The sequence below is a fragment of the Drosophila sulfurigaster genome, chromosome 2L (assembly GCF_023558435.1).
Source record: "Drosophila sulfurigaster albostrigata strain 15112-1811.04 chromosome 2L, ASM2355843v2, whole genome shotgun sequence".
Taxonomy (NCBI): Eukaryota; Metazoa; Arthropoda; class Insecta; order Diptera; family Drosophilidae; genus Drosophila; species Drosophila sulfurigaster.
In genome coordinates, this window is record NC_084881.1 from 19,310,638 (window position 1) to 19,325,220 (window position 14,583).

General features: G+C 36.3%; 1 protein-coding gene across 2 annotated transcripts in view; it reads right to left on the bottom strand.

Annotated features, from left to right (window-relative positions):
* Positions 1–14,583, bottom strand: part of LOC133840982 (uncharacterized) — a 52,222-nt gene that overhangs the window by 15,386 nt on the left and 22,253 nt on the right. For both annotated transcript variants that reach the window (XM_062273220.1, XM_062273213.1), the window contains one exon: positions 4,537–4,561. The gene's annotated coding sequence lies outside the window, so the exon portion shown is untranslated. The remainder of the gene's footprint in view (positions 1–4,536; positions 4,562–14,583) is intronic.

Consider the following 14,583-nt stretch of genomic DNA (forward strand, 5'->3'; position numbering starts at 1 on the left):
GTTCGCTCGTTCAATGAATCCCCTCGAGTTGTGGCGCTAATTAAACGCATGTGCATTGCATTCCCCAGTCGTGACAGTCGGCTGGGTTTTTTTCTTATTTTTTTTATACCCGCTATCCATAAGGCGAAGGGTATTATAAATTTGCTCATCCGGAATATGTATGTAGTAATCTGTTATATTTAAGAATCTATGGTATAATTTGAATGCGGTACTATATCAATACACCAAATTTAACCTTTGAAATATTTTTAATACTCTAAGGTATATTTGTAATACTATATGGTATATTTTGAAAGTGTTACTATATCGATATTCCGTACTCTGTATTTTTAGTATTTTTGGTATATCAACTTGGTGTTTTTTAAAATCAATACCGCACTCTTTTGCTTTTATCCAAAATGGGTATCGGGTAACTCACAGTCGAGCACACTCCACTGCAGCTTTCTTACTTGTTTTATACTCTATTCATTCCCTGTCGCCGTCGTTAATTAGTCTCAATGTGTCCAGGTCGACATGCGTGACAATCGCCTTGGGGGCAGATCAAACGTTTAACTTTTGAATTCGTTTATTTTTTTTTTGTAATACTTTTTCAAAGGGGTGTCCTTGAGTTGCTTCAACTTCTTTGAGCTGCTGTGTGCATACTTTGAGATCAAAGCTGTTTCTGCGGCGTATCGCTTGAAATTAAAACAATTTGTCTGTTTCGTTTAATTGTATTTCATGGCATAGACATCACAATGTCATGCATCACAATCAAATTAGTTCGAGAGAAGCTGAAAAGTATTCGCGTAGTGATTTTTCTTGTTTTGCATCAGAGAGTTGCAATGAAGTTTCTGTCTGTAGAAGTTGGTTATGTTTTTATAGCATTGATTTCTTTTGCAAATGCGAAAAAACCTTTAGTAATCCATTGTCCACCATGGCCATTCTGTCACATGTTGGAGCTTTGTTGCCAATGAAAATTGCATAAGTTATGATACTTCAAAAATATTAAATAAACTTCCCCATGATTCTTCGCAGTTTGTTTTCTTAAGGGTAATTATTAACATTTACTTCTACTTCAAGTTTACTTTATATTGCAGTTCACAAAATTTCTAGTGTTGCTTTTCTAAAGTTGACATTCAATTTAACAATCAATTAAATGCAGCTAATTCTTTGATCAACATTTTTTATTACTTTTCTGTGTTTGTGTGCAAAAATATCTCAAAATAAAAGCAAACAAAAATTCAGATGAAAGTGTATCAGCATTATGTTCTATTAAAATACAAATTAATATGTTTATATAAATATAATTTAATTTATTCAATGCAACAAATTTCTTGACTTTCTGCATTGCATCAGCGTAACTTTCCTTCAGTACTCGTAAATGGATCTTTATTTTATTTAGAAAGTGCCACAACATTTCAGTATTTTCTTTCTCATATATTTATGCAAAAATGTAAGCAAACCAAATAGTAGCTATTGCATAATTAATGCCAGTGTTTTTGTTAGGATTTATCTCTGAAGATAGCTTTGCCTCTTTGTGGCACTTTGTAGACAATTCAAATATGGAAAGTGTGGGTTGGGGATACAAGTATTGGTATGTGTGTGTGTATTTTGGTACAATAAAACCCCAACACACATTTGAATAATGAGCGTCGAGCTGTGCAATTTTATGGCTGAGCTTTTGTTGCAGCTGCTGCAAGTTGCAGTTGAAGTTGCAGCTGCTGCTGTTGTTGCTGTTGCTTCTGTGTCTGTTGCTGACTTTGTCCCTTGGCAGTCAGAATGCTGTTGCTGTTTTGTCTTTCTTTTGCTCTCTGCCCCCGTACTACATCACCTCACACAGACATTTTGGGGGTTTTGTGTGCAAATTTGAGTTTTAGTTTATGCATGCAGAGTTGAGTCAAACACAGCAACCACAAGCATAATAAAAGTGTGCGCAGCTGTTAAGTCAGCTAAGCTGCAGTTGAGCCAAAACTTTCGTAACTCCAAATGCTAATTATACCGCCCGGACTGGACGCGAGACCAGAACCGAGACCGCGACCGAGACCAATACAATACACACAAAATACAATTTGCCAGGCAGACTGACAAATAGAAGATGAGAGTAGTTTATGTCTCGCCTGGCAGCTCATTTTTGGCAGCTGTCGGCAGTGCATTCATAAATCTCTCAAAGTCAACAGCATTTCACCCAAGTGGCACATCAATTCGCGTACTTGTCAGCTACACAAAACCCACTCTGAGTAGCAGATGGAAAGATACGAAAAAAGATGATGCAGTGGAGAAGCACACACATCATATTGCAATCGTCAGTTGTGTCACCGCATGCAACATCGCTTATCGCTCAGCTCTGTAATGATTTGGGGCAGGCAGCAAACAGCATGAGCAGCAGCATCAGCGGACCCCAATCTCATGGCTGTTATGCATTTTTCATAATGCAATACCATGTTATTCACACAGTTCTTTGCCACCCTCAATTCACACAAAGATTGACTGCGTTGCACAGTGGTTGAAACTGTCGAGAAATATAATCTATTCTCTTAAATTAAATAAACAAAAGTTTTAATTTTATCTGTAACTTTTGAATACATAGAAAGCTTTAGTTTTGTAATTTATTTCAAAGAAACTTTCACTAGCTTTCGAGTTGTTAATGGAAAGCAACGAAAACTAAAAGTTGAGGTGGATTAGTAGCAAAGTTTAGAAAAGCATTTATTTAGATAACATATTTTGTATAAGTAAAAGGGATTAGCAAAAATCTAAGCAAATTGTGAATTTTAAGATGATGAGCAACTTCAACACCGTAATTATTAAAATAAAGTATTAAAATATTCAATGTTCCTAAACAATTTTTAAAGGAAAAGTTAAAAAAAGGTTAATTTTCTTTATTTTTTAATTAAAAATTACGACGGACACTTTTTATGATTTTAATTTCATAAAAATTTAAGATAATTCTTTATTTTTTTGTTAATTATAACTAGCAATTTGTTGTTTGTTCTATAATTCTCTTATTATAGCAATAGTAAGTTAGACTCGCTGTCTTCCTATTTAATATTTCATAAATTGCAGCATGATAGTAAAAATGTTGCTGTGGGCATTAACGGAAGTATGTAAATAACTGCTGCTGTTTTAATATTCTCTTAGCTTTTCACTTTGCAGATTTTTATTTTGAGATAGCTGTGACTTTGTTTTTGAAATGTAATTGAATATTAAATACAACCATTTACATTATTTTTATATTGTTTTGTTGAATGTTTTCTGTAAAGCTGATGCCAAAATGAAAAGAAGTCATGGGCGATAAAAAGTGACACCAGGTTATAGTAAGGCCAAAGAATTTTAATAGGCAACAACATTTATTATCACAAAAAAAAGAAGTTGTACTAATTTTTGCTCATTTTCCGTGATATCTCTGCACACTGTGCCGTAGTGTAAAAATTGTCTCATTAATCATCACACCACATGCCTTTTTTTTCTGTGTTGTGTGTTATTTTTGTATTCTTGCGTAGCTGCTGCTGCAGGAAATACGAACTTAGTGTGAAAATCCGAAAATCCACACGGCGCAATTAAATTGGCTGTGCGCATCAATGCAGCCAACACGAAAAATTTCCCCTCGCGACTAAAAACAAGTGCAGACCGCATAAATCAAAAGGCAGAGGACCCAACAGCATGCGACGCAGACCATTAGGCAATGTCTCACGGCGGCGCGTGAGAAGAAGAAGAAAATAAAATAAAATTATAATATATGCCGCCAATGGGGGAGAGAGACCCCTTTGACAGGCAGTCAGTCAGTCAGTGAGTCGTGGGGCATGTTAAATTGTCTGCATCGTGTTTAAAATAGCAACAAATTAATTAATTTTTTCACGCCGCTCGCTCGCTGGCTGGAAGAAGAGTGCGCATTAATAAACAATTAAGTGTGTTTAATTGCAGTTTTGCTCGACAGCCAGCAATGCAATTACAAAACCAAAAACCAAAAAAGGAGTTGTAGAGAATAAACTCAGGCATTTTCGGGATAAAACCCCCATTCGAAGCTCAGACAGTTTCAGCCACTGTCTCCCCTGAGAGAGAGTCTCGTATTTATGTGTCACAGCTCGTTGTCACTTCAAGCGAACGGCATAAGCCGCTTATCTTCGGTACTGACTGCGGGAGGTTGCTAAAGCCGCTTGCCAACTCCTGGAATTATGCCATGGATAGGCGTGCAAATTAGCTTCTCTTTGTATCAAAAAAAAAAAAAAGGAAAGTATGAAAATGTTTCATTTTCGTCTAAGCAAAAAGGGGATATAAATTATGTATGATCTGCTCTTAGCCTTTGAGGAACTTTGCCTTTAATAATCTCAGAACGTATGCTAAGCTTTATGCTCAATAAGCCTGCTCCGCATAGTTCTCATAGTTTAATCAGGATCTGTGTTTAAGCCGTACATAGTTATAGGCAGTTTTCTCCCCGCTTGATTAGGCAACAAATTTAGCATTACATGGCATGTATTTTATAGGCAATTTTATGAGGGGCTTATAGATAGATTTATGAACTAAGGAAATTACCAAATTTATTGCTCTCATTTATTAACATACCTCTGGAAGATTTTTTGTTGACTGTCTGAAAAGAAAAAGAATAAAATGGAAAGATTTAATACGAATTTGTCAAAACATTTATAAATAAACTATAGAGAAAAGTTGCTTGCTTGTAATATTATTTTTAGCTATTTGTAACACTATATTAGAACGAAGTGGAAGTAGCTTTGTGCAATTCGAGAGCAAAGAGAGAACGGGCAATAAAATAAGCTCATCAATTGATAGAAGAAAGTTGATAAAAGAATGCCACATTAAGCAGACTTGAGCGATGTGGATGCGCATGAAGGACGACAACTGTCTTGATAAATACATAACACAGAAAGCAGCAAACAACATAGTACAACTGAACACTGAGTGAGTGAGTGAGTGAGAAAGGAAAACGTAGACTATAGTAGGATGGCAATGACAAGAGCCAGAGAGACAGTGAACACGAAAAAGGAAACTGGAGCGAAGACGACATTAGCCTGAAATGACAGCGACACGATGCAAGGCAGATATTCTCGGCTTATAGCTCCATTTTCCGACTGTATAAGCACTGAAAAAAGCGAGTAGAGAAAAAAGCAAGTAAACAACAAACAACAACAACAGTCTGTGTAAAAGTATGCAAACGGCAGCTGACGATTGCAGGCAGCAGCAATGAGTGTGAAGAAGTTTGGAGGCTAACATTGGCAGCATGTTGTCAGTCCTCTACGATTGGAAATCAGTTTCTTAGTCCAAGGACAGCTGTTCCACATCCTCATGCACTCATCACTCACTCACTCACTCGCACACACACACACACATACATTCACTCATTCATTCACTCACTCACTCAGCTATTCGTTCGACATCTGGCAGATTTTGAGCTAAGAATCTTAGATGATGGCCCAAATTCTAGAGACATTCGTTCCTTCCTCATGGCCTCTGCCAGCTGGCATGGCTTTTATTTTCCATCTCGCTGAGAGCCGAGACTCGGTCTTGGCCAAATGCTTTTCATGCCAAATGCCTCAGTTTAAATATTTATGTAAGCGCGGCATTTGATGAGAAATATTTTGCAATTGCTGCACAAGAAGTATTATGCTTTTATTATTATTGAAATAGGCCAAGCAAACGAGCCAAGCTTATGCTAAAAACATTCTACTTTTGCTCTGGCCATGAGAAAGCCCCAGAGAAAATATGAGAAACAGTGAAACAGAATGAATGGTCTGCCAAGGAATTTATGAGTTTGTTTAGTAGTTGTGGAATTGACGATAATGAAACTGTTAGTTAGAAATGAACGACAATGCACAGGAATGTTGCAAATGAAATAAATCAAATTCAGCAAGAAAGAGAAATAAAAAACGAACACAAATTTGAGAAGAGTGTGAAATTTAATATTAAACAAGTAAAAAATCCGCAGTCAAGTCTGCTCCACTGTGAGATACCCGCTGCTTTTCTAAATGAAGGCAAAAAGTGCGGTATTAAATTTTAAATTTAATAAATTAATAAACCGCAACAATTCCGAAAATATAGCATAGGATACAATTGGTATATCGATGAATTGCTAAAAGTCTCTAAAAGACGGTGCGTTATTATTATCTTTAAAATATTCCGAATTATATAACGCAAAAATACTAAAATATACAAATGGATGTATTTGGTATATTGACATAGAATGTAAAATATACCAAATTGTCAGCCAGAGGACGTTTGCTCATAAAAACCATTTCTTAAACGAATTTAAATTTTCAGGAATCATAAATACTATAGGTATTAAGGCTTAAATTAAAGCTATAGTAAAAGGATTTAAAAATAAATTTCTGATTCTTTAAACTAACATTTAATTATAATGGTAAATCTGCACCAAGTTATCCAAGCTGTTTAAGCTCTTTGTAATTTGAATTTAAACCCTTTTCGGCTGGGTTGCCAGTGGCCAGCCAATTTACTTGTTTGATTCAGCCAAGCACAGAGTGGGTTCGTCGTAATGCGAAAGTGTTCAGGGTCATAAGTCAGGACAAATGTGCACATATACAGGAAGGAAGGAAGGAAGGCAGAAAGAGGGTGGCAGACGTGGCATACGCCCAAAAAGTCAATTGCGCATGCAATGGCTCAAAGGGCTTAAATGCGTATAACATTCAATTTGCGTTAATGACATTAAATAAACACGCACACGAACATATGTATATACATATACACACATATATATAGAGTATTATACACACAACTATCGCCCGTGGTTCAAAAGAGCTTTATATGACTTGGTTACACCTTTTGAAAACATTTTCATTGGCTGGCCACTTACTACAACACCAACAAAATAAAAAAGGTTGCCACAGCCACACTTAAGCCTCGCTCTCTACGTATATAAAATAAACTACAAACGGGAGAATGTAAAAAAACAAACAGCAAAACGTTTGCTTGCAATGGGCCTTTTCAGTGTGATATTCTTAAATCGCATTAAAAATCATTGGCACATGTTCCAAGCCAGCAATGGGGGGAAGGAAGGAAGAAAAAAAAACTATAGCCAGCATCGTTGTATAAACAAAAACAGTTTCATTTTCTGTTTAAAAGCGGGTAAAAACTTGCCAAAACACAACACAAATTTACAGAGGCCAGAGTTGAGAGTCGAGGCGAGGCGAGATGTGTGTGTGTGTGTTGTGCATTGCCGCCCTCCCCCATGGGGAGGTGTGGCAACAAATCAGGCAAAAAAATGTATAAAAACAGGAAACCGCTTTTGCTGTTGTCGGAATTGGAAAGCGTAGCCCAGGAGAGATGCAGGAGCAAAGAGGTGGCAAAAAGTTGTACTTTAGATAAAGTTGCTGCTGCTGGTAGGTGTTTTTTTTGCCAACCATTCGACATGCAATGCACGTAGCACACACACACACCTGCACACACACATTGACATACATCGCAGCTACACCTGGAGAAAGTTTAGCTCGTGCTCTCGACGTTGACGTCGCAATGAATGCGCTTGTTTCTTGCTTTCTTAATATTACTTGGCCTGATTTCTTGAGCTCGCACTTTGAGCGATTCGTTTTTTGTAGCAAAACTTATACACAACAAAACGACAAAAACGACAACAACGGCAACGATAAAAATACTTATATGCTGGCAGCATTTTCGAGGACAAGTTTTCTGCTTGCACAAGTCCCTTGAGAGATTCGAAGCATCGAAAAGTGTGGCATACTTTTAGGCAAGGCCAACGCATTGAACACGATATTTGTGTATTTAACTTGCATTTGTTGTGTAAATTACATGCATACACACATATACATATATGTGTGTGTATTTCTATTTTTGCATGTGTTTGTCTTCGACTCCCTCAAACACTTTCTGGCAGACGACGCACAGTTACAATAAAAATAAAACACAAAAACTTAGGCACTTGGCACAATAAGGATCTCGACTCGAGTTCTTGTTCTTGTTGCTGTTCTCGTCTGTCTGTTTTCCCATCCCCGTTGAATGCTTAGTCTATGTCTTAGTCTCACTGCAGTAATAATAATAAAGGGAATTGTTATTGTTTTCTATTAATTTGCTTTTGTTCGTTGTTGCTGCTGTTTGTTTCACTTTACTGCTGTTCTCTGTTTTTGATTTGTGTTTCGACGTCGTGTGTGCTGCGCTCCCCAAACAATTTTTGCTTGCTTAAAAATTGTGCGAAATTCCTGTATATTTTAGAAATTTAATAACAGATTTGAATGGGGTAAAAAAGAGTGAAATAAAATATTTTATTGAGCGATTTTTAATTAATAAATCGGCATGCTTCATTAATATTATAATTGATTTACCGCAGATATTTTGAAAATGTGGTAAATAATATCGTGTATTTATTACAATGTGAGAATTTAAACTCGAATTTTTGTTTTATATCAAACTCTATTGGAGTTTACACTCAGCATAAAATTTTTTTTTTGTCAATGACCCGCTCGAAGTTTTGTGGCTCATGGATTTGGCTTGGCCAAAAAACTAATTAAACCGCCGGTCAACTTTTGATGAAGATTAATTTCAATTTAATATTAGCAAAGCAAAAAGAACAAAAGTTTACATGGCAACAGATGGCAACTTGAATAAATTTTAAGCAAAAATTTTGTGAAGTGGGGAAAAAAACAAATTTATGCGCAAGACTGAGAAAATTGTGGTACAAGTAGCATAAAAGTAACCGCGTGATGCGATGTCCGATGCCAGATGCAAGTCGGCGAACTATGGCAAACTAAACTTTTAATGAGGGCAACGACTTGCCAATACTTTTCGACTCAACTGTGGAAAGTTGTTTCTGAGAGAAAGCCGCAATTTCTTTCACCATTCAATTTCAATTTTTCTGCTTTTTGAGTATACCCTTTAATATCCATTAAAGTAGCATAAAAGACTTCACAGGTAGCGTTATTTCAATAGAGCAAAGTGCTTGGTACTTTGTTGGCGTTTTTATGTTGGCTCGCTCACTCACTCAGTTTAAGCAGCTGCGAATTCATCTCACACTTATCTACTTAAATGTAAGCCCAGCACGCAACTACAAATGGTTCATTCTGTGATCCAAATAAGCTGCACATTAAATGCAAGCCCATGAGATTGCAAATGCGTGAAAGTAAGCCAAGACCAAATGTACTTCTCATTCTTCTCGTTGTATGTTAGTTGGATATATGAGCATAATGAAAACTAGCTCACACACACTCACACACATACTCGTAGTCACTCAACTCATTCACATTTTGTCTATGTTTGGCTGTATGGGCCACTCTTGGCTATAGACAAAACTCGTCGCGTATTTTTGTCTTGTAGCCAAGGACGAGATGCGAAGCGAAGCTAAGCCAAGTTAGTTGCCTTCATTGCCAACACCTTGTCGCATTGGGGGCTAACCATAACCACACACCACACCTCCCCCTGCATCTTCATCATACTACACACAACACATTCCACCCAAAAGCCCATTACAACTACTTAAGGTATGTAAATAACGCGATGAACGCGCGGGCGCTCAAAATAAGCCAAGGCAAATCATAAGAAGGCGCCAGTATCAGCAACAGCAGCATCACAAGCAGCTAACCCCATTACCACCCCCTTACTTACCTCGTTGCCACCCAGAGGGGAGCAGAGCATTAGCATAATCGTTATGGTTATGCGCGACGTGTGCATAATGGTTAAGCTGGAGAATGAGGAGCTCAAAACCAGTGACACGCACATATAAACTATGTTAAGTGCGCTGACATTCTGATATATAGTGTATTTTACACTTACGATAAACGGGGTAGCACGAATGTGTTGGCAATTTTGAGAGTATACATGTTCAGGGTTTTAGTTATGGACATTTATAACTTGCAAGAAAGAAAAACTAGATTTATTTAACCTTTTCTTATTAGAATATGAACTACTAATGAAATGGAAGCCTTTAATGACTAAATAATATCTATTTGGCAGTTTAGCTAATAAGTTTTTTTGGAGCCCAAGTAAAATACCAATGCAAATTTAAAGTCAATATAAAATTCATTAATTTTTTAATAAGTAAATAATAGATTATTAGTACTTTAGTTAATAAGTTTCTTAAAGTAAAGATGAAATGCAATGATCTTTTTATAACCAAATAATAGATATTCGGTATTTTAGCTAACAAGTTTCTACAGAGCCTAACTAAAATATAAATAAATATTTAGAGTTCAAATAAAATTCATCATTTTTAAAAAGAATCAGATTGTTTTTCACATTAATTAGATCTGATTGCGAAGTTCTTGCCTTAGTTGACCACTCTCTAAGTAATTTAAAAAGAAAAGAATATAAAGCTTGCAATTAAAGAATTTTTATGCGGCTTATTTTTGCATTATAGTGAAGAACGATGTCATCCGAATGTATTGCTATAAAATCATTTATTTCATTTAGGAGTTTAGGAATCATAGAAATCGATGTTATCCCTTAGGCTCTTCTTTGTTGCTTTAAAAAATTATATACTCAATTCATTATTATATTACATTTTTTTTATTTTGTTTTGTACATCTTTTACCATTTTGTATTCCATTTTAAAAAGATTTTATAATTCGTTTTCAATACTTTACTAATTTTTATTATATTTCATTAATTTTATAATTCTTTTTGAATGCGTTATTAATCTATCTTCTATTTAAAAACGATTTTAGATTATTTATATAATTCCAGCTACTAAAAGCGACTTCGTTAGTACTTGAATAGTAGTGAGAGTATCAATATTTCTGTTTAAGCCTTTGCTAGTCAGAGTATTTCTTGTGTTGTTGTTGTTGGTGTTGGTTTCGCAGTGCACCTCAAGTGCGTGGAAGGCCTTAAAGCTTGGACGTGGTGTTGTGTTTGCTCAGGTGCGCGCATATTAAGTAGCGGCCACATGTGTGTGTAACTCGTGTATAGCCTACCTTTTGGGGCATGCTATTAGCAAGCAGCACAAGTAAAAAAATAAGAAGCAAAGCCACCCACACACGCGTCGGAACATAATAAATTACCAGCAATAGAAACAGCGAAATCAAGAGCAAAGCCTTGCCAACTTTGTGTGTGTGTGTGTGTCTGTGTGTGTGTGTGGGTTTGTGTGTGTAGGGAGTCAAAGTCATTCGAAAGGGACAGCTAGAGTTTTGGCGTTGGAGTTGGAGCTTTTAGATGGAGCTGGCAAGCGTTAGATCTCAATGTGGCATGTTTAAGATTCAGCACGCATAACTTATAAAATAAAAATTAAAATTCCAATTGCAAACCTCAATAATAAAACACTTTTAAGTGCTCCACAGACAGAGGACTTCCAGCAATAGTCACCTTACTCGCTCCCTCCAGCTATCTCTCTCTCTCTCTCTCTCTCTCAGTCTGTCTTTCTTTCTCTCTCTTTCTTGCTTAGTCTAAAAAGCAAAAAGGTAACGGAAGGACGTCGAAGGACGTCTCGGCTTCGCTATGTGGGCGTTTCAGCCTTTTTCTTCATTTTGCTGCCACAGACCTTCTAGCTGTCTATATATATAGTATATATATCAGTGTATGTGTGTGTTGGTGAATCTCAAGGAGCCACACAAGTTTATTAAAAATTTCGCCAAAAGGCATCTATCAGTTATGAAGGGCGGCCGCGTCGACAGTGCGCGACTCATTTCAATGAGTTTCATGCTGTTTTCTTTTCTTTTTCTCTCGGTTTTTTTTTTTAGCCGACTCGCTCTGAATGCTTCTAAGCCAGCGGATCTGCCTACCTCTCTCTTTCTCACTGTCTGGTTGTCTCTCTCTCTGTCTCTTTTGTTGTTTCTCGGTGGTCGCCACATCTTGTAATTGGCATTCCGCACGCTGACCGAAATGAAAATGCTACGTGCTTTCATTTCACGTTACGACGGCATCGACATCGACAACGCGACCACCGCCAACGTTGGAGTTGGATAAGTCAGCTTCAAAACGGTCCATTGACCACCGAAAGGAGCTGAAAAAACTGAAACTGACTGCTGGCTACTGCCAAACTGGGAACTGGGAGCTGGCCAACAAAATGATGCTTATTTATAGCGTTGGGCATTTTAATTTTTTACGTTTCGGGCATACAATTTACTTGCTGCTCTGTTCTTAAAGTCAATCACATCACAGCAAGTCAAAGTTAGAGCGTCACGAGGAACAATCTCCTCGAGACTTTTACGTTCCTCAAGGCATTCTTCGTATTTTCCATTTGCCATCCTTCAGGATGTCTCCTCAACAACAAAGCAAACCAACAAAAAACGAAAAAAAGGGTGCGGTCCGTTGGCGTCGCGAAAATCGATAGCTTCGCATATTGAACTCCTGTCAGCCCTCATCTTTTACTCCACCTTAGTCTCCATCTTTAGCCGTCGCTGTCGTCGTCTCTGTCGCTGAATTGCGTAATGCATATTCAACGAATTTATATATATATATGTGTATTTTTATTTTTTGGAATGCCTGAAATTGACAGCCAGCAAATTTCGTTGTCAGCCTCATATACGTCTTTCGATTGTTTGCATTGTGCTGCGGTTTCTTTTTTCTTTCCCCTTTCTTTTCTTTTCTTTTTTTGATGTGTCTGCCATAGGTGGGAATTTGTTTGAAATGTGTTAAGGCAAGAAATTGTATTTCTGAATGATTTTTACACACTTTTTACGCTTCAGCTATGGCATATGTCAGACAGCTCTTGTCGCAACTTGCCAAAGAAATGTGTGCGAAAATAAAATGCAATTTGCCCATCATCAGCTTTTAAATGCATATCGAATTGCTGACAATTGAAATATAATGAAATTTTTATTCATTTCACATTTATTTGATATACAACATGAGTTGTAATTATTTGCAATGTGTAATAAATTAAAATGAAATTTAATTTACGTTGTGTAGGTATTAGATTTTCTGCAATTAACTTGATATTAAATTGAATGTAATATTTCGAATTTGTATTTTCATATTATTGCAGTATAATTTTTAATTAGTTTTAAATATGATCTCTTTATTTCTCTTACATCATTCAAAAGTATTCATTACATTCATGTTAAATATTTTACTTTTATTTTAATTACTTCTTAAATACATTATTAACCTCTTACAATACTTTTATCTATTGCAAAAATAAGGCGGATATTTAGTTCTTTCTTAACTTCAAACATTTGCTTCATACAGTTTGCCTTCTATCCATCAGTTTGATCCGTCAAGCAAACCTTTCATGCGCCCAAAAAGATGCTTGTAAATTTTGTGAAGCATTTTGTGTTGATGCTCAAACATGTGTGGGACTTGTACTCATATTCGTACTCGTGTTCATATATGGGTACTCATACTCTTCACTCTCCACTCAGTAGTCATCAAATTTATGAGCACTCGTCGCACTAACTCATAAAAATGGCATCTATAAAGCAGAAGCAGCATTTTTTCTTTCTTTTTTTTTTTTGGAGAAAACACGAGGCGACACTTTGCATATGAAAGGGCTTTAGGCATTTATGCAGTGTGAAGAATGGAGGAGCAGGATAGGGATATGGATATGGAAGGGGGCGTGGCATATTGTATGCCTAGCGGAGGTTGCTTAAGTCGGCTTGCTAGCGAAGCTGCTGCCAAATCCAACCACGCACTTAAGCGCCGTTCTTCCGGATGCCTACACAAACAGAATGGGAAACAAAGCAAGGAGAAATAGGGAAAGGGAGGGAGTGGGAGAGAGAGGGAGTGTGTGCGACAGAGAACGCTGCTATTTACTCGACTTAGAACGCAATAATATATCATCTACAGTTTATCATCGCTATGACGCCAGACTGAAATTATTATCCAGCAAATTTATTGCCAAACAATAAACGCGAAGCACACATGTGTGTGTGTGTATCTCTGTCTCTCCCTTTGTGTGTGTGTGTTTGTGGCAAGGCTTGGCAATGTACCAACAGGCAAAGTAACAACAAACAACACAACAACAACAACAACAACAGCCACAACTGCGTTCACATTCAACAACAACATTTAGAATGACAGCCATTTTGACAAGTCTCAATAGCAACAAACAAAAACCAAACAAACAAATGCGAAAACACAGAAGAAAACAAAAATGGAGGGAGGGACGGAGAGACAGTATTTGTAATAAAATAAGCGACTTCAAAATACCCTGTAAAGGATATAAAATGCAGATCCATGGAACATTAAATTTGAAATTAAATTGAAAGGTTTAACGGTTTAAAATTGAGTAGAAAATTATTTAAAAGATCAATATAGTTAACGATCTCTACGTTCGAAAGACTCTCTCATTTTTAAATTTAATTTCGGTCTACGTAATTTGTTATATTTTTAAGTAACAATTTACATTTCAAAAACATAATAGAGTGAAAAATTGAATATAAACCTTTGAAGAAGATCTATCAAAATAATAAACTCTCTCATTTTTTAAATTTTAAATATATATATATAAATGTTTGAAGCAGTGAATATTTTACTAACAATTTCAAAATTATCTTTAATTTATAATTGGAATATAAAGACATTTTTAATTTGAAATGGCGCGAAAAAGCTTTAGAAACACATTTTTAATTGAAAATGAAAGAAATCTCTTATACTTAAAGAGTATTCTTCAGACAACTTTCGACTTTTTACAGGATATTCTCCAATCAAGCGACAACTTTTGTAATATTTTTAGCTACTTTTGTCGACAACAGACACAAT